The sequence below is a fragment of the Brienomyrus brachyistius genome, chromosome 2 (genome assembly GCF_023856365.1).
Source record: "Brienomyrus brachyistius isolate T26 chromosome 2, BBRACH_0.4, whole genome shotgun sequence".
NCBI classification, from domain to species: Eukaryota; Metazoa; Chordata; class Actinopteri; order Osteoglossiformes; family Mormyridae; genus Brienomyrus; species Brienomyrus brachyistius.
This window is the reverse complement of record NC_064534.1, coordinates 37,042,062-37,064,456: the sequence shown is the minus strand read 5'-3', so window position 1 is coordinate 37,064,456 and position 22,395 is coordinate 37,042,062. Positions and strand designations below refer to the sequence as shown.

General features: G+C 44.3%; 17 non-coding genes and 2 pseudogenes across 17 annotated transcripts; all 19 read right to left on the bottom strand.

The window, feature by feature from the left end:
- Positions 1–674: 674 nt before the first annotated feature.
- Positions 675–793, bottom strand: LOC125733522 (5S ribosomal RNA). The gene has a single exon (XR_007392866.1). It is a non-coding gene; the product is annotated as a 5S ribosomal RNA (ribosomal RNA).
- A 1,078-nt stretch (positions 794–1,871) lies between these two features.
- Positions 1,872–1,990, bottom strand: LOC125733511 (5S ribosomal RNA). The gene has a single exon (XR_007392855.1). It is a non-coding gene; the product is annotated as a 5S ribosomal RNA (ribosomal RNA).
- Positions 1,991–3,069: 1,079 nt separating this feature from the next.
- LOC125733730 (5S ribosomal RNA) lies at positions 3,070–3,188 on the bottom strand. Its single transcript, XR_007393067.1, has one exon. It is a non-coding gene; the product is annotated as a 5S ribosomal RNA (ribosomal RNA).
- A 1,077-nt stretch (positions 3,189–4,265) lies between these two features.
- On the bottom strand, positions 4,266–4,384 carry LOC125733729 (5S ribosomal RNA). The gene has a single exon (XR_007393066.1). It is a non-coding gene; the product is annotated as a 5S ribosomal RNA (ribosomal RNA).
- Positions 4,385–5,461: 1,077 nt separating this feature from the next.
- LOC125736180 (5S ribosomal RNA) lies at positions 5,462–5,580 on the bottom strand. Its single transcript, XR_007395465.1, has one exon. It is a non-coding gene; the product is annotated as a 5S ribosomal RNA (ribosomal RNA).
- Positions 5,581–6,657: 1,077 nt separating this feature from the next.
- On the bottom strand, positions 6,658–6,776 carry LOC125733500 (5S ribosomal RNA). Its single transcript, XR_007392844.1, has one exon. It is a non-coding gene; the product is annotated as a 5S ribosomal RNA (ribosomal RNA).
- A 1,076-nt stretch (positions 6,777–7,852) lies between these two features.
- LOC125733489 (5S ribosomal RNA) lies at positions 7,853–7,971 on the bottom strand. The gene has a single exon (XR_007392833.1). It is a non-coding gene; the product is annotated as a 5S ribosomal RNA (ribosomal RNA).
- Positions 7,972–9,047: 1,076 nt separating this feature from the next.
- On the bottom strand, positions 9,048–9,166 carry LOC125733476 (5S ribosomal RNA). Its single transcript, XR_007392821.1, has one exon. It is a non-coding gene; the product is annotated as a 5S ribosomal RNA (ribosomal RNA).
- A 1,078-nt stretch (positions 9,167–10,244) lies between these two features.
- LOC125733465 (5S ribosomal RNA) lies at positions 10,245–10,363 on the bottom strand. Its single transcript, XR_007392810.1, has one exon. It is a non-coding gene; the product is annotated as a 5S ribosomal RNA (ribosomal RNA).
- A 1,078-nt stretch (positions 10,364–11,441) lies between these two features.
- LOC125734017 (5S ribosomal RNA) lies at positions 11,442–11,560 on the bottom strand. Its single transcript, XR_007393346.1, has one exon. It is a non-coding gene; the product is annotated as a 5S ribosomal RNA (ribosomal RNA).
- A 1,076-nt stretch (positions 11,561–12,636) lies between these two features.
- LOC125734954 (5S ribosomal RNA) lies at positions 12,637–12,755 on the bottom strand. The gene has a single exon (XR_007394255.1). It is a non-coding gene; the product is annotated as a 5S ribosomal RNA (ribosomal RNA).
- Positions 12,756–13,833: 1,078 nt separating this feature from the next.
- Positions 13,834–13,952, bottom strand: LOC125731250 (5S ribosomal RNA). The gene has a single exon (XR_007391533.1). It is a non-coding gene; the product is annotated as a 5S ribosomal RNA (ribosomal RNA).
- A 1,076-nt stretch (positions 13,953–15,028) lies between these two features.
- On the bottom strand, positions 15,029–15,147 carry LOC125735318 (5S ribosomal RNA). The gene has a single exon (XR_007394616.1). It is a non-coding gene; the product is annotated as a 5S ribosomal RNA (ribosomal RNA).
- Positions 15,148–16,225: 1,078 nt separating this feature from the next.
- Positions 16,226–16,344, bottom strand: LOC125731762 (5S ribosomal RNA; annotated as a pseudogene).
- Positions 16,345–17,420: 1,076 nt separating this feature from the next.
- Positions 17,421–17,539, bottom strand: LOC125735317 (5S ribosomal RNA). The gene has a single exon (XR_007394615.1). It is a non-coding gene; the product is annotated as a 5S ribosomal RNA (ribosomal RNA).
- Positions 17,540–18,617: 1,078 nt separating this feature from the next.
- Positions 18,618–18,736, bottom strand: LOC125731761 (5S ribosomal RNA; annotated as a pseudogene).
- Positions 18,737–19,812: 1,076 nt separating this feature from the next.
- Positions 19,813–19,931, bottom strand: LOC125736655 (5S ribosomal RNA). Its single transcript, XR_007395931.1, has one exon. It is a non-coding gene; the product is annotated as a 5S ribosomal RNA (ribosomal RNA).
- A 1,075-nt stretch (positions 19,932–21,006) lies between these two features.
- LOC125735924 (5S ribosomal RNA) lies at positions 21,007–21,125 on the bottom strand. The gene has a single exon (XR_007395209.1). It is a non-coding gene; the product is annotated as a 5S ribosomal RNA (ribosomal RNA).
- Positions 21,126–22,206: 1,081 nt separating this feature from the next.
- Positions 22,207–22,325, bottom strand: LOC125735464 (5S ribosomal RNA). The gene has a single exon (XR_007394760.1). It is a non-coding gene; the product is annotated as a 5S ribosomal RNA (ribosomal RNA).
- Positions 22,326–22,395: the final 70 nt, after the last annotated feature.

The following is a 22,395-nucleotide window of genomic DNA, read 5'->3' as shown; positions in this document are numbered from 1 at the left end:
CCAAAACGTCGCGCTGTCAGAACACTGGGAGCTACACACACCAATAAGTCCATACTGCAGGCTGCAGCCAGAACAATTTTCTACATTCAAACATCGACGGCCTCTTCTCTCTAAAAATTCACCAGACCGCTTCTACCACCAGCAAAGAAGTTTCCATCCCTAATTCCTCTGTGATTCCCACTAACCTAAACATTAAGCTGGCATTGAAGGGTGTGAATTACCCCGGCCAATCTGTTCTTTTAAATACAGCTTTTAGCAAGTTTTGAAAGGAGAAGAGCAGAACTTGCTATGCCAATAATATCGAGTCTTCTGTGGCAAAGTGGTTTTTGCATAGAAAACAAAGCGGTCAGTTGAAGAGGAATGATATCAGTACTTTGTTTAAAACTGTGTGTAAAAAGCTGTCTCTTTATCATTAACAATAAGTTGTAAAACGTGAATGGGGAGTGACAGTCTTCAAGTTTGTGAGAAGATCGCGCCCTGGTGGAATAAAGGCACGAACAGCTTACAGCACCTAGAATTACCAGGAAGTATTTAGAGTAAAACGGTTTCTAAAAGCTGCCTTTATGAATGAGAGAAAAAAAAATATATATATAAAATAGTAAAATGGAAGGGGAGTGATAGATTTAAATTAATCGTGAAGTGGAGCGCCCCCTGTATAAAGTAAAAATGAGAAAAGCTTACAGCACCTGGTATTCCCAGGTGGTCTCCCATCCAAGTACTAACCAGACCCTACCCTGCTTAGCTTCCGAGATCAGATGAGATCGGGCGTGTTCAGGGTGGTATGGCCGTAAGCGAGAGATGCTACCAAAAACAGCCCTTTTGCATTACACGCGTCTATACATGCCAGTTAGTCCCATTGGATCCAACTCCTGGTTTTTTATTTTTTTTATCTGACTCACACTGCAGCCCCACCATCCAATCGGCAGCGCCGGACCCACACCAAACATTCACCAAACTACTCAGCCGGCAGCCTACCACAATTATTCCATTCTTTCCGCATCCGCACACTTCCTTCTTTTTAACTCCTTTTCACTACCGCACAGGTTAATCGCCGCACGTCCCCCGCCGGCAAACATTACTCCTTTGCCTACTGCATGCAGGCTTCTCTTAACGACCCTCTGTTATCAACTCCGCTAACAGCCACAAAATCTCCGCCGCACGAAGCCCACTGGTAGCTGCTGAATCACATGCTTCCCCAAAACGTCGCGCTGTCAGAACACTGGGAGCTACACACACCAATAAGTCCATACTGCAGGCTGCAGCCAGAACAATTTTCTACATTCAAACATCGACGGCCTCTTCTCTCTAAAAATTCACCAGACCGCTTCTACCACCAGCAAAGAAGTTTCCATCCCTAATTCCTCTGTGATTCCCACTAACCTAAACATTAAGCTGGCATTGAAGGGTGTGAATTACCCCGGCCAATCTGTTCTTTTAAATACAGCTTTTAGCAAGTTTTGAAAGGAGAAGAGCAGAACTTGCTATGCCAATAATATCGAGTCTTCTGTGGCAAAGTGGTTTTTGCATAGAAAACAAAGCGGTCAGTTGAAGAGGAATGATATCAGTACTTTGTTTAAAACTGTGTGTAAAAAGCTGTCTCTTTATCATTAACAATAAGTTGTAAAACGTGAATGGGGAGTGACAGTCTTCAAGTTTGTGAGAAGATCGCGCCCTGGTGGAATAAAGGCACGAACAGCTTACAGCACCTAGAATTACCAGGAAGTATTTAGAGTAAAACGGTTTCTAAAAGCTGCCTTTATGAATGAGAGAAAAAAAAATATATATATATAAAATAGTAAAATGGAAGGGGAGTGATAGATTTAAATTAATCGTGAAGTGGAGCGCCCCCTGTATAAAGTAAAAATGAGAAAAGCTTACAGCACCTGGTATTCCCAGGTGGTCTCCCATCCAAGTACTAACCAGACCCTACCCTGCTTAGCTTCCGAGATCAGATGAGATCGGGCGTGTTCAGGGTGGTATGGCCGTAAGCGAGAGATGCTACCAAAAACAACCCTTTTGCATTACACGCGTCTATACATGCCAGTTAGTCCCATTGGATCCAACTCCTGGTTTTTTATTTTTTTTATCTGACTCACACTGCAGCCCCACCATCCAATCGGCAGCGCCGGACCCACACCAAACATTCACCAAACTACTCAGCCGGCAGCCTACCACAATTATTCCATTCTTTCCGCATCCGCACACTTCCTTCTTTTTAACTCCTTTTCACTACCGCACAGGTTAATCGCCGCACGTCCCCCGCCGGCAAACATTACTCCTTTGCCTACTGCATGCAGGCTTCTCTTAACGACCCTCTGTTATCAACTCCGCTAACAGCCACAAAATCTCCGCCGCACGAAGCCCACTGGTAGCTGCTGAATCACATGCTTCCCCAAAACGTCGCGCTGTCAGAACACTGGGAGCTACACACACCAATAAGTCCATACTGCAGGCTGCAGCCAGAACAATTTTCTACATTCAAACATCGACGGCCTCTTCTCTCTAAAAATTCACCAGACCGCTTCTACCACCAGCAAAGAAGTTTCCATCCCTAATTCCTCTGTGATTCTCACTAACCTAAACATTAATCTGGCATTGAAGGGTGTGAATTACCCCGGCCAACCTGCTCTTTTAAATACAGCTTTTAGCAAGTTTTGAAAGGAGAAGAGCAGAACTTGCTATGCCAATAATATCGAGTCTTCTGTGGCGAAGTGGTTTTTGCATAGAAAACAAAGTGGTGAGTTGAAGAGGAATTATATCAGTACTTTGTTTAAAACTGTGTGTAAAAAGCTGTCTCTTTATCATTAACAATAAGTTGTAAAACGTGAATGGGGAGTGACAGTCTTCAAGTTTGTGAGAAGATCGCGCCCTGGTGGAATAAAGGCACGAACAGCTTACAGCACCTAGAATTACCAGGAAGTATTTAGAGTAAAACGGTTTCTAAAAGCTGCCTTTATGAATGAGAGAAAAAAAATATATATATATATAAAATAGTAAAATGGAAGGGGAGTGATAGATTTAAATTAATCGTGAAGTGGAGCACCCCCTGTATAAAGTAAAAATGAGAAAAGCTTACAGCACCTGGTATTCCCAGGTGGTCTCCCATCCAAGTACTAACCAGACCCTACCCTGCTTAGCTTCCGAGATCAGACAAGATCGGGCGTGTTCAGGGTGGTATGGCCGTAAGCGAGAGATGCTACCAAAAACAGCCCTTTTGCATTACACGCGTCTATACATGCCAGTTAGTCCCATTGGATCCAACTCCTGGTTTTTTATTTTTTTTATCTGACTCACACTGCAGCCCCACCATCCAATCGGCAGCGCCGGACCCACACCAAACATTCACCAAACTACTCAGCCGGCAGCCTACCACAATTATTCCATTCTTTCCGCATCCGCACACTTCCTTCTTTTTAACTCCTTTTCACTACCGCACAGGTTAATCGCCGCACGTCCCCCGACGGCAAACATTACTCCTTTGCCTACCTCATGCAGGCTTCTCTTAACGACCCTCTGTAATCAACTCCGCTAACAGCCACAAAATCTCCGCCGCACGAAGCCCACTGGTAGCTGCTGAATCACATGCTTCCCCAAAACGTCGCGCTGTCAGAACACTGGGAGCTACACACACCAATAAGTCCATACTGCAGGCTGCAGCCAGAACAATTTTCTACATTCAAACATCGACGGCCTCTTCTCTCTAAAAATTCACCAGACCGCTTCTACCACCAGCAAAGAAGTTTCCATCCCTAATTCCTCTGTGATTCCCACTAACCTAAACATTAATCTGGCATTGAAGGGTGTGAATTACCCCGGCCAACCTGCTCTTTTAAATACAGCTTTTAGCAAGTTTTGAAAGGAGAAGAGCAGAACTTGCTATGCCAATAATATCGAGTCTTCTGTGGCGAAGTGGTTTTTGCATAGAAAACAAAGTGGTGAGTTGAAGAGGAATTATATCAGTACTTTGTTTAAAACTGTGTGTAAAAAGCTGTCTCTTTATCATTAACAATAAGTTGTAAAACGTGAATGGGGAGTGACAGTCTTCAAGTTTGTGAGAAGATCGCGCCCTGGTGGAATAAAGGCACGAACAGCTTACAGCACCTAGAATTACCAGGAAGTATTTAGAGTAAAACGGTTTCTAAAAGCTGCCTTTATGAATGAGAGAAAAAAAATATATATATATAAAATAGTAAAATGGAAGGGGAGTGATAGATTTAAATTAATCGTGAAGTGGAGCACCCCCTGTATAAAGTAAAAATGAGAAAAGCTTACAGCACCTGGTATTCCCAGGTGGTCTCCCATCCAAGTACTAACCAGACCCTACCCTGCTTAGCTTCCGAGATCAGACAAGATCGGGCGTGTTCAGGGTGGTATGGCCGTAAGCGAGAGATGCTACCAAAAACAGCCCTTTTGCATTACACGCGTCTATACATGCCAGTTAGTCCCATTGGATCCAACTCCTGGTTTTTTATTTTTTTTATCTGACTCACACTGCAGCCCCACCATCCAATCGGCAGCGCCGGACCCACACCAAACATTCACCAAACTACTCAGCCGGCAGCCTACCACAATTATTCCATTCTTTCCGCATCCGCACACTTCCTTCTTTTTAACTCCTTTTCACTACCGCACAGGTTAATCGCCGCACGTCCCCCGACGGCAAACATTACTCCTTTGCCTACCTCATGCAGGCTTCTCTTAACGACCCTCTGTAATCAACTCCGCTAACAGCCACAAAATCTCCGCCGCACGAAGCCCACTGGTAGCTGCTGAATCACATGCTTCCCCAAAACGTCGCGCTGTCAGAACACTGGGAGCTACACACACCAATAAGTCCATACTGCAGGCTGCAGCCAGAACAATTTTCTACATTCAAACATCGACGGCCTCTTCTCTCTAAAAATTCACCAGACCGCTTCTACCACCAGCAAAGAAGTTTCCATCCCTAATTCCTCTGTGATTCCAACTAACCTAAACATTAAGCTGGCATTGAAGGGTGTGAATTACCCCGGCCAATCTGTTCTTTTAAATACAGCTTTTAGCAAGTTTTGAAAGGAGGAGAAGAGCAGATAATATGCCAATAATATCGAGTCTTCTGTGGCGAAGTGGTTTTTGCATAGAAAACAAAGTGGTGAGTTGAAGAGGAATTATATCAGTACTTTGTTTAAAACTGTGTGTAAAAAGCTGTCTCTTTATTATTAACAATAAGTTGTAAAACGTGAATGTGGAGTGACAGTCTTCAAGATTGTCAGAAGATCGCGCCCTGGTGGAATAAAGGCACGAACAGCTTACAGCACCTAGAATTACCAGGAAGTATTTAGAGTAAAACGGTTTCTAAAAGCTGCCTTTATGAATGAGAGAAAAAAAAATAATATATATAAAATAGTAAAATGGAAGGGGAGTGATAGATTTAAATTAATCGTGAAGTGGAGCGCCCCCTGTATAAAGTAAAAGTGAGAAAAGCTTACAGCACCTGGTATTCCCAGGTGGTCTCCCATCCAAGTACTAACCAGACCCTACCCTGCTTAGCTTCCGAGATCAGACGAGATCGGGCGTGTTCAGGGTGGTATGGCCGTAAGCGAGAGATGCTACCAAAAACAGCCCTTTTGCATTACACGCGTCTATACATGCCAGTTAGTCCCATTGGATCCAACTCCTGGTTTTTTATTTTTTTTATCTGACTCACACTGCAGCCCCACCATCCAATCGGCAGCGCCGGACCCACACCAAACATTCACCAAACTACTCAGCCGGCAGCCTACCACAATTATTCCATTCTTTCCGCATCCGCACACTTCCTTCTTTTTAACTCCTTTTCACTAACGCACAGGTTAATCGCCGCACGTCCCCCGCCGGCAAACATTACTCCTTTGCCTACTGCATGCAGGCTTCTCTTAACGACCCTCTGTTATCAACTCCGCTAACAGCCACAAAATCTTCGCCGCACGAAGCCCACTGGTAGCTGCTGAATCACATGCTTCCCCAAAACGTCGCGCTGTCAGAACACTGGGAGCTACACTCACCAATAAGTCCATACTGCAGGCTGCAGCCAGAACAATTTTCTACATTCAAACATCGACGGCCTCTTCTCTCTAAAAATTCACCAGACCGCTTCTACCACCAGCAAAGAAGTTTCCATCCCTAATTCCTCTGTGATTCCCACTAACCTAAACATTAAGCTGGCATTGAAGGGTGTGAATTACCCCGGCCAATCTGTTATTTTAAATACAGCTTTTAGCAAGTTTTGAAAGGAGAAGAGCAGAACTTGCTATGCCAATAATATCGAGTCTTCTGTGGCAAAGTGGTTTTTGCATAGAAAACAAAGCGGTCAGTTGAAGAGGAATGATATCAGTACTTTGTTTAAAACTGTGTGTAAAAAGCTGTCTCTTTATCATTAACAATAAGTTGTAAAACGTGAATGGGGAGTGACAGTCTTCAAGTTTGTGAGAAGATCGCGCCCTGGTGGAATAAAGGCACTAACAGCTTACAGCACCTAGAATTACCAGGAAGTATTTAGAGTAAAACGGTTTCTAAAAGCTGCCTTTATGAATGAGAGAAAAAAAAAATATATATATAAAATAGTAAAATGGAAGGGGAGTGATAGATTTAAATTAATCGTGAAGTGGAGCGCCCCCTGTATAAAGTAAAAATGAGAAAAGCTTACAGCACCTGGTATTCCCAGGTGGTCTCCCATCCAAGTACTAACCAGACCCTACCCTGCTTAGCTTCCGAGATCAGATGAGATCGGGCGTGTTCAGGGTGGTATGGCCGTAAGCGAGAGATGCTACCAAAAACAGCCCTTTTGCATTACACGCGTCTATACATGCCAGTTAGTCCCATTGGATCCAACTCCTGGTTTTTTATTTTTTTTATCTGACTCACACTGCAGCCCCACCATCCAATCGGCAGCGCCGGACCCACACCAAACATTCACCAAACTACTCAGCCGGCAGCCTACCACAATTATTCCATTCTTTCCGCATCCGCACACTTCCTTCTTTTTAACTCCTTTTCACTACCGCACAGGTTAATCGCCGCACGTCCCCCGCCGGCAAACATTACTCCTTTGCCTACTGCATGCAGGCTTCTCTTAACGACCCTCTGTTATCAACTCCGCTAACAGCCACAAAATCTCCGCCGCACGAAGCCCACTGGTAGCTGCTGAATCACATGCTTCCCCAAAACGTCGCGCTGTCAGAACACTGGTAGCTACACACACCAATAAGTCCATACTGCAGGCTGCAGCCAGAACAATTTTCTACATTCAAACATCGACGGCCTCTTCTCTCTAAAAATTCACCAGACCGCTTCTACCACCAGCAAAGAAGTTTCCATCCCTAATTCCTCTGTGATTCCCACTAACCTAAACATTAAGCTGGCATTGAAGGGTGTGAATTACCCCGGCCAATCTGTTCTTTTAAATACAGCTTTTAGCAAGTTTTGAAAGGAGAAGAGCAGAACTTGCTATGCCAATAATATCGAGTCTTCTGTGGCAAAGTGGTTTTTGCATAGAAAACAAAGCGGTCAGTTGAAGAGGAATGATATCAGTACTTTGTTTAAAACTGTGTGTAAAAAGCTGTCTCTTTATCATTAACAATAAGTTGTAAAACGTGAATGGGGAGTAACAGTCTTCAAGTTTGTGAGAAGATCGCGCCCTGGTGGAATAAAGGCACGAACAGCTTACAGCACCTAGAATTACCAGGAAGTATTTAGAGTAAAACGGTTTCTAAAAGCTGCCTTTATGAATGAGAGAAAAAAAAAAATATATATAAAATAGTAAAATGGAAGGGGAGTGATAGATTTAAATTAATCGTGAAGTGGAGCGCCCCCTGTATAAAGTAAAAATGAGAAAAGCTTACAGCACCTGGTATTCCCAGGTGGTCTCCCATCCAAGTACTAACCAGACCCTACCCTGCTTAGCTTCCGAGATCAGATGAGATCGGGCGTGTTCAGGGTGGTATGGCCGTAAGCGAGAGATGCTACCAAAAACAGCCCTTTTGCATTACACGCGTCTATACATGCCAGTTAGTCCCATTGGATCCAACTCCTGGTTTTTTATTTTTTTTATCTGACTCACACTGCAGCCCCACCATCCAATCGGCAGCGCCGGACCCACACCAAACATTCACCAAACTACTCAGCCGGCAGCCTACCACAATTATTCCATTCTTTCCGCATCCGCACACTTCCTTCTTTTTAACTCCTTTTCACTACCGCACAGGTTAATCGCCGCACGTCCCCCGCCGGCAAACATTACTCCTTTGCCTACTGCATGCAGGCTTCTCTTAACGACCCTCTGTTATCAACTCCGCTAACAGCCACAAAATCTCCGCCGCACGAAGCCCACTGGTAGCTGCTGAATCACATGCTTCCCCAAAACGTCGCGCTGTCAGAACACTGGTAGCTACACACACCAATAAGTCCATACTGCAGGCTGCAGCCAGAACAATTTTCTACATTCAAACATCGACGGCCTCTTCTCTCTAAAAATTCACCAGACCGCTTCTACCACCAGCAAAGAAGTTTCCATCCCTAATTCCTCTGTGATTCCCACTAACCTAAACATTAAGCTGGCATTGAAGGGTGTGAATTACCCCGGCCAATCTGTTCTTTTAAATACAGCTTTTAGCAAGTTTTGAAAGGAGAAGAGCAGAACTTGCTATGCCAATAATATCGAGTCTTCTGTGGCAAAGTGGTTTTTGCATAGAAAACAAAGCGGTCAGTTGAAGAGGAATGATATCAGTACTTTGTTTAAAACTGTGTGTAAAAAGCTGTCTCTTTATCATTAACAATAAGTTGTAAAACGTGAATGGGGAGTAACAGTCTTCAAGTTTGTGAGAAGATCGCGCCCTGGTGGAATAAAGGCACGAACAGCTTACAGCACCTAGAATTACCAGGAAGTATTTAGAGTAAAACGGTTTCTAAAAGCTGCCTTTATGAATGAGAGAAAAAAAAAAATATATATAAAATAGTAAAATGGAAGGGGAGTGATAGATTTAAATTAATCGTGAAGTGGAGCGCCCCCTGTATAAAGTAAAAATGAGAAAAGCTTACAGCACCTGGTATTCCCAGGTGGTCTCCCATCCAAGTACTAACCAGACCCTACCCTGCTTAGCTTCCGAGATCAGATGAGATCGGGCGTGTTCAGGGTGGTATGGCCGTAAGCGAGAGATGCTACCAAAAACAGCCCTTTTGCATTACACGCGTCTATACATGCCAGTTAGTCCCATTGGATCCAACTCCTGGTTTTTTATTTTTTTTATCTGACTCACACTGCAGCCCCACCATCCAATCGGCAGCGCCGGACCCACACCAAACATTCACCAAACTACTCAGCCGGCAGCCTACCACAATTATTCCATTCTTTCCGCATCCGCACACTTCCTTCTTTTTAACTCCTTTTCACTACCGCACAGGTTAATCGCCGCACGTCCCCCGCCGGCAAACATTACTCCTTTGCCTACTGCATGCAGGCTTCTCTTAACGACCCTCTGTTATCAACTCCGCTAACAGCCACAAAATCTCCGCCGCACGAAGCCCACTGGTAGCTGCTGAATCACATGCTTCCCCAAAACGTCGCGCTGTCAGAACACTGGGAGCTACACACACCAATAAGTCCATACTGCAGGCTGCAGCCAGAACAATTTTCTACATTCAAACATCGACGGCCTCTTCTCTCTAAAAATTCACCAGACCGCTTCTACCACCAGCAAAGAAGTTTCCATCCCTAATTCCTCTGTGATTCCCACTAACCTAAACATTAAGCTGGCATTGAAGGGTGTGAATTACCCCGGCCAATCTGTTCTTTTAAATACAGCTTTTAGCAAGTTTTGAAAGGAGAAGAGCAGAACTTGCTATGCCAATAATATCGAGTCTTCTGTGGCAAAGTGGTTTTTGCATAGAAAACAAAGCGGTCAGTTGAAGAGGAATGATATCAGTACTTTGTTTAAAACTGTGTGTAAAAAGCTGTCTCTTTATCATTAACAATAAGTTGTAAAACGTGAATGGGGAGTGACAGTCTTCAAGTTTGTGAGAAGATCGCGCCCTGGTGGAATAAAGGCACGAACAGCTTACAGCACCTAGAATTACCAGGAAGTATTTAGAGTAAAACGGTTTCTAAAAGCTGCCTTTATGAATGAGAGAAAAAAAAAAATATATATATAAAATAGTAAAATGGAAGGGGAGTGATAGATTTAAATTAATCGTGAAGTGGAGCGCCCCCTGTATAAAGTAAAAATGAGAAAAGCTTACAGCACCTGGTATTCCCAGGTGGTCTCCCATCCAAGTACTAACCAGACCCTACCCTGCTTAGCTTCCGAGATCAGATGAGATCGGGCGTGTTCAGGGTGGTATGGCCGTAAGCGAGAGATGCTACCAAAAACAACCCTTTTGCATTACACGCGTCTATACATGCCAGTTAGTCCCATTGGATCCAACTCCTGGTTTTTTATTTTTTTTATCTGACTCACACTGCAGCCCCACCATCCAATCGGCAGCGCCGGACCCACACCAAACATTCACCAAACTACTCAGCCGGCAGCCTACCACAATTATTCCATTCTTTCCGCATCCGCACACTTCCTTCTTTTTAACTCCTTTTCACTACCGCACAGGTTAATCGCCGCACGTCCCCCGCCGGCAAACATTACTCCTTTGCCTACTGCATGCAGGCTTCTCTTAACGACCCTCTGTTATCAACTCCGCTAACAGCCACAAAATCTCCGCCGCACGAAGCCCACTGGTAGCTGCTGAATCACATGCTTCCCCAAAACGTCGCGCTGTCAGAACACTGGGAGCTATACACGCCAACAAGTCCATACTGCAGGCTGCAGCCAGAACAATTTTCTACATTCAAACATCGACGGCCTCTTCTCTCTAAAAATTCACCAGACCGCTTCTACCACCAGCAAAGAAGTTTCCATCCCTAATTCTTCTGTGATTCCCACTAACCTAAACATTAAGCTGGCATTGAAGGGTGTGAATTACCCCGGCCAATCTGTTCTTTTAAATACAGCTTTTAGCAAGTTTTGAAAGGAGAAGAGCAGAACTTGCTATGCCAATAATATCGAGTCTTCTGTGGCGAAGTGGTTTTTGCATAGAAAACAAAGCGGTCAGTTGAAGAGGAATAATATCAGTACTTTGTTTAAAACTGTGTGTAAAAAGCTGTCTCTTTATCATTAACAATAAGTTGTAAAACGTGAATGGGGAGTGACAGTCTTCAAGTTTGTGAGAAGATCGCGCCCTGGTGGAATAAAGGCACGAACAGCTTACAGCACCTAGAATTACCAGGAAGTATTTAGAGTAAAACGGTTTCTAAAAGCTGCCTTTATGAATGAGAGAAAAAAAAATATATATATATAAAATAGTAAAATGGAAGGGGAGTGATAGATTTAAATTAATCGTGAAGTGGAGCGCCCCCTGTATAAAGTAAAAATGAGAAAAGCTTACAGCACCTGGTATTCCCAGGTGGTCTCCCATCCAAGTACTAACCAGACCCTACGCTGCTTAGCTTCCGAGATCAGACGAGATCGGGCGTGTTCAGGGTGGTATGGCCGTAAGCGAGAGATGCTACCAAAAACAGCCCTTTTGCATTACATGCGTCTATACATGCCAGTTAGTCCCATTGGATCCAACTCCTGGTTTTTTATTTTTTTATCTGACTCACACTGCAGCCCCACCATCCAATCGGCAGCGCCGGACCCACACCAAACATTCACCAAACTACTCAGCCGGCAGCCTACCACAATTATTCCATTCTTTCCGCATCCGCACACTTCCTTCTTTTTAACTCCTTTTCACTACCGCACAGGTTAATCGCCGCACGTCCCCCGCCGGCAAACATTACTCCTTTGCCTACTGCATGCAGGCTTCTCTTAACGACCCTCTGTTATCAACTCCGCTAACAGCCACAAAATCTCCGCCGCACGAAGCCCACTGGTAGCTGCTGAATCACATGCTTCCCCAAAACGTCGCGCTGTCAGAACACTGGGAGCTACACACACCAATAAGTCCATACTGCAGGCTGCAGCCAGAACAATTTTCTACATTCAAACATCGACGGCCTCTTCTCTCTAAAAATTCACCAGACCGCTTCTACCACCAGCAAAGAAGTTTCCATCCCTAATTCCTCTGTGATTCCCACTAACCTAAACATTAAGCTGGCATTGAAGGGTGTGAATTACCCCGGCCAATCTGTTCTTTTAAATACAGCTTTTAGCAAGTTTTGAAAGGAGAAGAGCAGAACTTGCTATGCCAATAATATCGAGTCTTCTGTGGCAAAGTGGTTTTTGCATAGAAAACAAAGCGGTCAGTTGAAGAGGAATGATATCAGTACTTTGTTTAAAACTGTGTGTAAAAAGCTGTCTCTTTATCATTAACAATAAGTTGTAAAACGTGAATGGGGAGTGACAGTCTTCAAGTTTGTGAGAAGATCGCGCCCTGGTGGAATAAAGGCACGAACAGCTTACAGCACCTAGAATTACCAGGAAGTATTTAGAGTAAAACAGTTTCTAAAAGCTGCCTTTATGAATGAGAGAAAAAAAAAATATATATATAAAATAGTAAAATGGAAGGGGAGTGATAGATTTAAATTAATCGTGAAGTGGAGCGCCCCCTGTATAAAGTAAAAGTGAGAAAAGCTTACAGCACCTGGTATGCCCAGGAGGTCTCCCATCCAAGTACTAACCAGACCCTACCCTGCTTAGCTTCCGAGATCAGACGAGATCGGGCGTGTTCAGGGTGGTATGGCCGTTAGCGAGAGATGCTACCAAAAACAGCCCTTTTGCATTACACGCCTCTATACATGCCAGTTGGTCCCATTGGATCCTACTAATGTTCTTTTTTTTTTTTTTATCTGACTCACACTGCAGCCCCACCATCCAATCGGCAGCGCCGGACCCACACCAAACATTTACCAAACTACTCAGCCGGCAGCCTACCACAATTATTCCATTCTTTCCGCATCCGCACACTTCCTTCTTTTTAACTCCTTTTCACTACCGCACAGGTTAATCGCCGCACGTCCCCCGCCGGCAAACATTACTCCTTTGCCTACTGCATGCAGGCTTCTCTTAACGACCCTCTGTTATCAACTCCGCTAACAGCCACAAAATCTCCGCCGCACGAAGCCCACTGGTAGCTGCTGAATCACATGCTTCCCCAAAACGTCGCGCTGTCAGAACACTGGGAGCTACACACACCAACAAGTCCATACTGCAGGCTGCAGCCAGAACAATTTTCTACATTCAAACATCGACGGCCTCTTCTCTCTAAAAATTCACCAGACCGCTTCTACCACCAGCAAAGAAGTTTCCATCCCTAATTCCTCTGTGATTCCCACTAACCTAAACATTAAGCTGGCATTGAAGGGTGTGAATTACCCCGGCCAATCTGTTCTTTTAAATACAGCTTTTAGCAAGTTTTGAAAGGAGGAGAAGAGCAGACCTTGCTATGCCAATAATATTGAGTCTTCTGTGGCGAAGTGGTTTTTGCATAGAAAACAAAGCGGTCAGTTGAAGAGGAATAATATCAGTACTTTGTTTAAAACTGTGTGTAAAAAGCTGTCTCTTTATCATTAACAATAAGTTGTAAAACGTGAATGGGGAGTGACAGTCTTCAAGTTTGTGAGAAGATCGCGCCCTGGTGGAATAAAGGCACGAACAGCTTACAGCACCTAGAATTACCAGGAAGTATTTAGAGTAAAACGGTTTCTAAAAGCTGGCTTTATGAAAGAGAGAAAAAAAAATATATTTAAAATAGTAAAATGGAAGGGGAGTGCTAGTTTTAAATTAATCGTGAAGTGGAGCGCCCCCTGTATAAAGTAAAAGTGAGAAAAGCTTACAGCACCTGGTATGCCCAGGAGGTCTCACATCCAAGTACTAACCAGACCCTACCCTGCTTGGCTTCTGAGATCAGACGAGATCGGGCGTGTTCAGGGTGGTATGGCCGTAAGCGAGAGATGCTACCAAAAACAGCCCTTTTGCATTACACGCCTCTATACATGCCAGTTGGTCCCATTGGATCCTACTAATGTTCTTTTTTTTTTTTTTATCTGACTCACACTGCAGCCCCACCATCCAATCGGCAGCGCCGGACCCACACCAAACATTCACCAAACTACTCAGCCGGCAGCCTACCACAATTATTCCATTCTTTCCGCATCCGCACACTTCCTTCTTTTTAACTCCTTTTCACTACCGCACAGGTTAATCGCCGCACGTCCCCCGCCGGCAAACATTACTCCTTTGCCTACTGCATGCAGGCTTCTCTTAACGACCCTCTGTTATCAACTCCGCTAACAGCCACAAAATCTCCGCCGCACGAAGCCCACTGGTAGCTGCTGAATCACATGCTTCCCCAAAACGTCGCGCTGTCAGAACACTGGGAGCTACACACACCAACAAGTCCATACTGCAGGCTGCAGCTAGAACAATTTTCTACATTCAAACATCGACGGCCTCTTCTCTCTAAAAATTCACCAGACCGCTTCTACCACCAGCAAAGAAGTTTCCATCCCTAATTCCTCTGTGATTCCCACTAACCTAAACATTAAGCTGGCATTGAAGGGTGTGAATTACCCCGGCCAATCTGTTCTTTTAAATACAGCTTTTAGCAAGTTTTGAAAGGAGAAGAGCAGAACTTGCTATGCCAATAATATCGAGTCTTCTGTGGCGAAGTGGTTTTTGCATAGAAAACAAAGCGGTCAGTTGAAGAGGAATAATATCAGTACTTTGTTTAAAACTGTGTGTAAAAATCTGTCTCTTTATCATTAACAATAAGTTGTAAAACGTGAATGGGGAGTGACAGTCTTCAAGTTTATGAGAAGATCGCGCCCTGGTGGAATAAAGGCACGAAGAGCTTACAGCACCTAGAATTACCAGGCAGTATTTAGAGTAAAACGGTTTCTAAAAGCTGGCTTTATGAAAGAGAGAAAAAAAATATATATATAAAATAGTAAAATGGAAGGGGAGTGCTAGATTTAAATTAATCGTGAAGTGGAGCGCCCCCTGTATAAAGTAAAAGTGAGAAAAGCTTACAGCACCTGGTATGCCCAGGAGGTCTCCCATCCAAGTACTAACCAGACCCTACCCTGCTTAGCTTCCAAGATCAGACGAGATCGGGCGTGTTCAGGGTGGTATGGCCGTAAGCGAGAGATGCTACCAAAAACAGCCCTTTTGCATTACACGCCTCTATACATGCCAGTTGGTCCCATTGGATCCTACTAATGTTCTTTTTTTTTTTTTTATCTGACTCACACTGCAGCCCCACCATCCAATCGGCAGCGCCGGACCCACACCAAACATTTACCAAACTACTCAGCCGGCAGCCTACCACAATTATTCCATTCTTTCCGCATCCGCACACTTCCTTCTTTTTAACTCCTTTTCACTACCGCACAGGTTAATCGCCGCACGTCCCCCGCCGGCAAACATTACTCCTTTGCCTACTTCATGCAGGCTTCTCTTAACGACCCTCTGTTATCAACTCCGCTAACAGCCACAAAATCTCCGCCGCACGAAGCCCACTGGTAGCTGCTGAATCACATGCTTCCCCAAAACGTCGCGCTGTCAGAACACTGGGAGCTACACACACCAACAAGTCCATACTGCAGGCTGCAGCCAGAACAATTTTCTACATTCAAACATCGACGGCCTCTTCTCTCTAAAAATTCACCAGACCGCTTCTACCACCAGCAAAGAAGTTTCCATCCCTAATTCCTCTGTGATTCCCACTAACCTAAACATTAAGCTGGCATTGAAGGGTGTGAATTACCCCGGCCAATCTGTTCTTTTAAATACAGCTTTTAGCAAGTTTTGAAAGGAGGAGAAGAGCAGACCTTGCTATGCCAATAATATCGAGTCTTCTGTGGCGAAGTGGTTTTTGCATAGAAAACAAAGCGGTCAGTTGAAGAGGAATAATATCAGTACTTTGTTTAAAACTGTGTGTAAAAAGCTGTCTCTTTATCATTAACAATAAGTTGTAAAACGTGAATGGGGAGTGACAGTCTTCAAGTTTGTGAGAAGATCGCGCCCTGGTGGAATAAAGGCACGAACAGCTTACAGCACCTAGAATTACCAGGAAGTATTTAGAGTAAAACGGTTTCTAAAAGCTGGCTTTATGAAAGAGAGAAAAAAAAATATATTTAAAATAGTAAAATGGAAGGGGAGTGCTAGTTTTAAATTAATCGTGAAGTGGAGCGCCCCCTGTATAAAGTAAAAGTGAGAAAAGCTTACAGCACCTGGTATGCCCAGGAGGTCTCACATCCAAGTATTAACCAGACCCTACCCTGCTTGGCTTCTGAGATCAGACGAGATCGGGCGTGTTCAGGGTGGTATGGCCGTAAGCGAGAGATGCTACCAAAAACAGCCCTTTTGCATTACACGCCTCTATACATGCCAGTTGGTCCCATTGGATCCTACTAATGTTCTTTTTTTTTTTTTTATCTGACTCACACTGCAGCCCCACCATCCAATCGGCAGCGCCGGACCCACACCAAACATTCACCAAACTACTCAGCCGGCAGCCTACCACAATTATTCCATTCTTTCCGCATCCGCACACTTCCTTCTTTTTAACTCCTTTTCACTACCGCACAGGTTAATCGCCGCACGTCCCCCGCCGGCAAACATTACTCCTTTGCCTACTGCATGCAGGCTTCTCTTAACGACCCTCTGTTATCAACTCCGCTAACAGCCACAAAATCTCCGCCGCACGAAGCCCACTGGTAGCTGCTGAATCACATGCTTCCCCAAAACGTCGCGCTGTCAGAACACTGGGAGCTACACACACCAACAAGTCCATACTGCAGGCTGCAGCTAGAACAATTTTCTACATTCAAACATCGACGGCCTCTTCTCTCTAAAAATTCACCAGACCGCTTCTACCACCAGCAAAGAAGTTTCCATCCCTAATTCCTCTGTGATTCCCACTAACCTAAACATTAAGCTGGCATTGAAGGGTGTGAATTACCCCGGCCAATCTGTTCTTTTAAATACAGCTTTTAGCAAGTTTTGAAAGGAGAAGAGCAGAACTTGCTATGCCAATAATATCGAGTCTTCTGTGGCGAAGTGGTTTTTGCATAGAAAACAAAGCGGTCAGTTGAAGAGGAATAATATCAGTACTTTGTTTAAAACTGTGTGTAAAAAGCTGTCTCTTTATCATTAACAATAAGTTGTAAAACGTGAATGGGGAGTGACAGTCTTCAAGTTTGTGAGAAGATCGCGCCCTGGTGGAATAAAGGCACGAAGAGCTTACAGCACCTAGAATTACCAGGCAGTATTTAGAGTAAAACGGTTTCTAAAAGCTGGCTTTATGAAAGAGAGAAAAAAAATATATATATAAAATAGTAAAATGGAAGGGGAGTGCTAGATTTAAATTAATCGTGAAGTGGAGCGCCCCCTGTATAAAGTAAAAGTGAGAAAAGCTTACAGCACCTGGTATGCCCAGGAGGTCTCCCATCCAAGTACTAACCAGACCCTACCCTGCTTAGCTTCCAAGATCAGACGAGATCGGGCGTGTTCAGGGTGGTATGGCCGTAAGCGAGAGATGCTACCAAAAACAGCCCTTTTGCATTATACGCCTCTATACATGCCAGTTGGTCCCATTGGATCCTACTAATGTTCTTTTTTTTTTTTTTATCTGACTCACACTGCAGCCCCACCATCCAATCGGCAGCGCCGGACCCACACCAAACATTTACCAAACTACTCAGCCGGCAGCCTACCACAATTATTCCATTCTTTCCGCATCCGCACACTTCCTTCTTTTTAACTCCTTTTCACTACCGCACAGGTTAATCGCCGCACGTCCCCCGCCGGCAAACATTACTCCTTTGCCTACTGCATGCAGGCTTCTCTTAACGACCCTCTGTTATCAACTCCGCTAACAGCCACAAAATCTCCGCCGCACGAAGCCCACTGGTAGCTGCTGAATCACATGCTTCCCCAAAACGTCGCGCTGTCAGAACACTGGGAGCTACACACACCAACAAGTCCATACTGCAGGCTGCAGCCAGAACAATTTTCTACATTCAAACATCGACGGCCTCTTCTCTCTAAAAATTCACCAGACCGCTTCTACCACCAGCAAAGAAGTTTCCATCCCTAATTCCTCTGTGATTCCCACTAACCTAAACATTAAGCTGGCATTGAAGGGTGTGAATTTCCCCGGCCAATCTGTTCTTTTAAATACAGCTTTTAGCAAGTTTTGAAAGGAGGAGAAGAGCAGACCTTGCTATGCCAATAATATCGAGTCTTCTGTGGCGAAGTGGTTTTTGCATAGAAAACAAAGCGGTCAGTTGAAGAGGAATAATATCAGTACTTTGTTTAAAACTGTGTGTAAAAAGCTGTCTCTTTATCATTAACAATAAGTTGTAAAACGTGAATGGGAAGTGACAGTCTTCAAGTTTGTGAGAAGATCGCGCCCTGGTGGAATAAAGGCACGAACAGCTTACAGCACCTAGAATTACCAGGAAGTATTTAGAGTAAAACGGTTTCTAAAAGCTGCCTTTATGAAAGAGAGAAAAAAAAATATATATAAAATAGTAAAATGGAAGGGGAGTGCTAGTTTTAAATTAATCGTGAAGTGGAGCGCCCCCTGTATAAAGTAAAAGTGAGAAAAGCTTACAGCACCTGGTATGCCCAGGAGGTCTCACATCCAAGTATTAACCAGACCCTACCCTGCTTGGCTTCTGAGATCAGACGAGATCGGGCGTGTTCAGGGTGGTATGGCCGTAAGCGAGAGATGCTACCAAAAACAGCCCTTTTGCATTACACGCCTCTATACATGCCAGTTGGTCCCATTGGATCCTACTAATGTTCTTTTTTTTTTTTTTATCTGACTCACACTGCAGCCCCACCATCCAATCGGCAGCGCCGGACCCACACCAAACATTCACCAAACTACTCAGCCGGCAGCCTACCACAATTATTCCATTCTTTCCGCATCCGCACACTTCCTTCTTTTTAACTCCTTTTCACTACCGCACAGGTTAATCGCCGCACGTCCCCCGCCGGCAAACATTACTCCTTTGCCTACTGCATGCAGGCTTCTCTTAACGACCCTCTGTTATCAACTCCGCTAACAGCCACAAAATCTCCGCCGCACGAAGCCCACTGGTAGCTGCTGAATCACATGCTTCCCCAAAACGTCGCGCTGTCAGAACACTGGGAGCTACACACACCAACAAGTCCATACTGCAGGCTGCAGCTAGAACAATATTCTACATTCAAACATCGACGGCCTCTTCTCTCTAAAAATTCACCAGACCGCTTCTACCACCAGCAAAGAAGTTTCCATACCTAATTCCTCTGTGATTCCCACTAACCTAAACATTAAGCTGGCATTGAAGGGTGTGAATTACCCCGGCCAATCTGTTCTTTTAAATACAGCTTTTAGCAAGTTTTGAAAGGAGAAGAGCAGAACTTGCTATGCCAATAATATCGAGTCTTCTGTGGCGAAGTGGTTTTTGCATAGAAAACAAAGCGGTCAGTTGAAGAGGAATAATATCAGTACTTTGTTTAAAACTGTGTGTAAAAAGATGTCTCTTTATCATTAACAATAAGTTGTAAAACGTGAATGGGGAGTGACAGTCTTCAAGTTTGTGAGAAGATCGCGCCCTGGTGGAATAAAGGCACGAAGAGCTTACAGCACCTAGAATTACCAGGCAGTATTTAGAGTAAAACGGTTTCTAAAAGCTGGCTTTATGAAAGAGAGAAAAAAAATATATATATAAAATAGTAAAATGGAAGGGGAGTGCTAGATTTATATTAATCGTGAAGTGGAGCGCCCCCTGTATAAAGTAAAAGTGAGAAAAGCTTACAGCACCTGGTATGCCCAGGAGGTCTCCCATCCAAGTACTAACCAAACCCTACCTTGCTTGGCTTCCGAGATCAGATGAGATCGGGCGTGTTCAGGGTGGTATGGCCGTAAGCGAGAGATGCTACCAAAAACAGCCCTTTTGCATTACACGCCTCTATACATGTCAGTTGGTCCCATTGGATCCTACTAATGTTCTTTTTTTTTTTTTATCTGACTCACACTGCAGCTCCACCATCCAATCGGCAGCGCCGGACCCACACCAAACATTCACCAAACTACTCAGCCGGCAGCCTACCACAATTATTCCATTCTTTCCGCATCCGCACACTTCCTTCTTTTTAACTCCTTTTCACTACCGCACAGGTTAATCGCCGCACGTCCCCCGCCGGCAAACATTACTCCTTTGCCTACTGCATGCAGGCTTCTCTTAACGACCCTCTGTTATCAACTCCGCTAACAGCCACAAAATCTCCGCTGCACGAAGCCCACTGGTAGCTGCTGAATCACATGCTTCCCCAAAACGTCGCGCTGTCAGAACACTGGGAGCTACACACACCAACAAGTCCATACTGCAGGCTGCAGCCAGAACAATTTTCTACATTCAAACATCGACGGCCTCTTCTCTCTAAAAATTCACCAGACCGCTTCTACCACCAGCAAAGAAGTTTCCATCCCTAATTCCTCTGTGATTCCCACTAACCTAAACATTAAGCTGGCATTGAAGGGTGTGAATTACCCCGGCCAATCTGTTCTTTTAAATACAGCTTTTAGCAAGTTTTGAAAGGAGAAGAGCAGAACTTGCTATGCCAATAATATCGAGTCTTCTGTGGCAAAGTGGTTTTTGCATAGAAAACAAAGCGGTCAGTTGAAGAGGAATAATATCAGTACTTTGTTTAAAACTGTGTGTAAAAAGCTGTCTCTTTATCATTAACAATAAGTTGTAAAACGTGAATGGGGAGTGACAGTCTTCAAGTTTGTGAGAAGATCGCGCCCTGGTGGAATAAAGGCACGAACAGCTTACAGCACCTAGAATTACCAGGAAGTATTTAGAGTAAAACGGTTTCTAAAAGCTGGCTTTATGAAAGAGAGAAAAAATATATATATATAAAATAGTAAAATGAAAGGGGAGTGCTAGATTTATATTAATCTTGAAGTGGAGCGCCCCCTGTATAAAGTAAAAGTGAGAAAAGCTTACAGCACCTGGTATGCCCAGGAGGTCTCCCATCCAAGTACTAACCAGACCCTACCTTGCTTGGCTTCCGAGATCAGATGAGATCGGGCGTGTTCAGGGTGGTATGGCCGTAAGCGAGAGACGCTACCAAAAACAGCCCTTTTGCATTACACGCCTCTATACATGCCAGTTGGTCCCATTGGATCCTACTAATGTTCTTTTTTTTTTTTTATCTGACTCACACTGCAGCTCCACCATCCAATCGGCAGCGCCGGACCCACACCAAACATTCACCAAACTACTCAGCCGGCAGCCTACCACAATTATTCCATTCTTTCCGCATCCGCACACTTCCTTCTTTTTAACTCCTTTTCACTACCGCACAGGTTAATCGCCGCACGTCCCCCGCCGGCAAACATTACTCCTTTGCCTACTGCATGCAGGCTTCTCTTAACGACCCTCTGTTATCAACTCCGCTAACAGCCACAAAATCTCCGCCGCACGAAGCCCACTGGTAGCTGCTGAATCACATGCTTCCCCAAAACGTCGCGCTGTCAGAACACTGGGAGCTACACACACCAACAAGTCCATACTGCAGGCTGCAGCCAGAACAATTTTCTACATTCAAACATCGACGGCCTCTTCTCTCTAAAAATTCACCAGACCGCTTCTACCACTAGCAAAGAAGTTTCCATCCCTAATTCCTCTGTGATTCCCACTAACCTAAACATTAAGCTGGCATTGAAGGGTGTGAATTACCCCGGCCAATCTGTTCTTTTAAATACAGCTTTTAGCAAGTTTTGAAAGGAGAAGAGCAGAACTTGCTATGCCAATAATATCGAGTCTTCTGTGGCGAAGTGGTTTTTGCATAGAAAACAAAGCGGTCAGTTGAAGAGGAATAATATCAGTACTTTGTTTAAAACTGTGTGTAAAAAGCTGTCTCTTTATCATTAACAATAAGTTGTAAAACGTGAATGGGGAGTGACAGTCTTCAAGTTTGTGAGAAGATCGCGCCCTGGTGGAATAAAGGCACGAACAGCTTACAGCACCTAGAATTACCAGGAAGTATTTAGAGTAAAACGGTTTCTAAAAGCTGCCATTATGAATGAGAGAAAAAAAAAATATATATATATATAAAATAGTAAAATGGAAGGGGAGTGATAGATTTAAATTAATTGTGAAGTGGAGCGCCCCCTGTATAAAGTAAAAGTGAGAAAAGCTTACAGCACCTGGTATTCCCAGGTGGTCTCCCATCCAAGTACTAACCAGACCCTACCCTGCTTAGCTTCCAAGATCAGACGAGATCGGGCGTGTTCAGGGTGGTACGGCCATAAGCGAGAGATGCAACCAAAAACAGCCCTTTTGCATTACACGCGTCTATACATGCCAGTTAGTCCCATTGGATC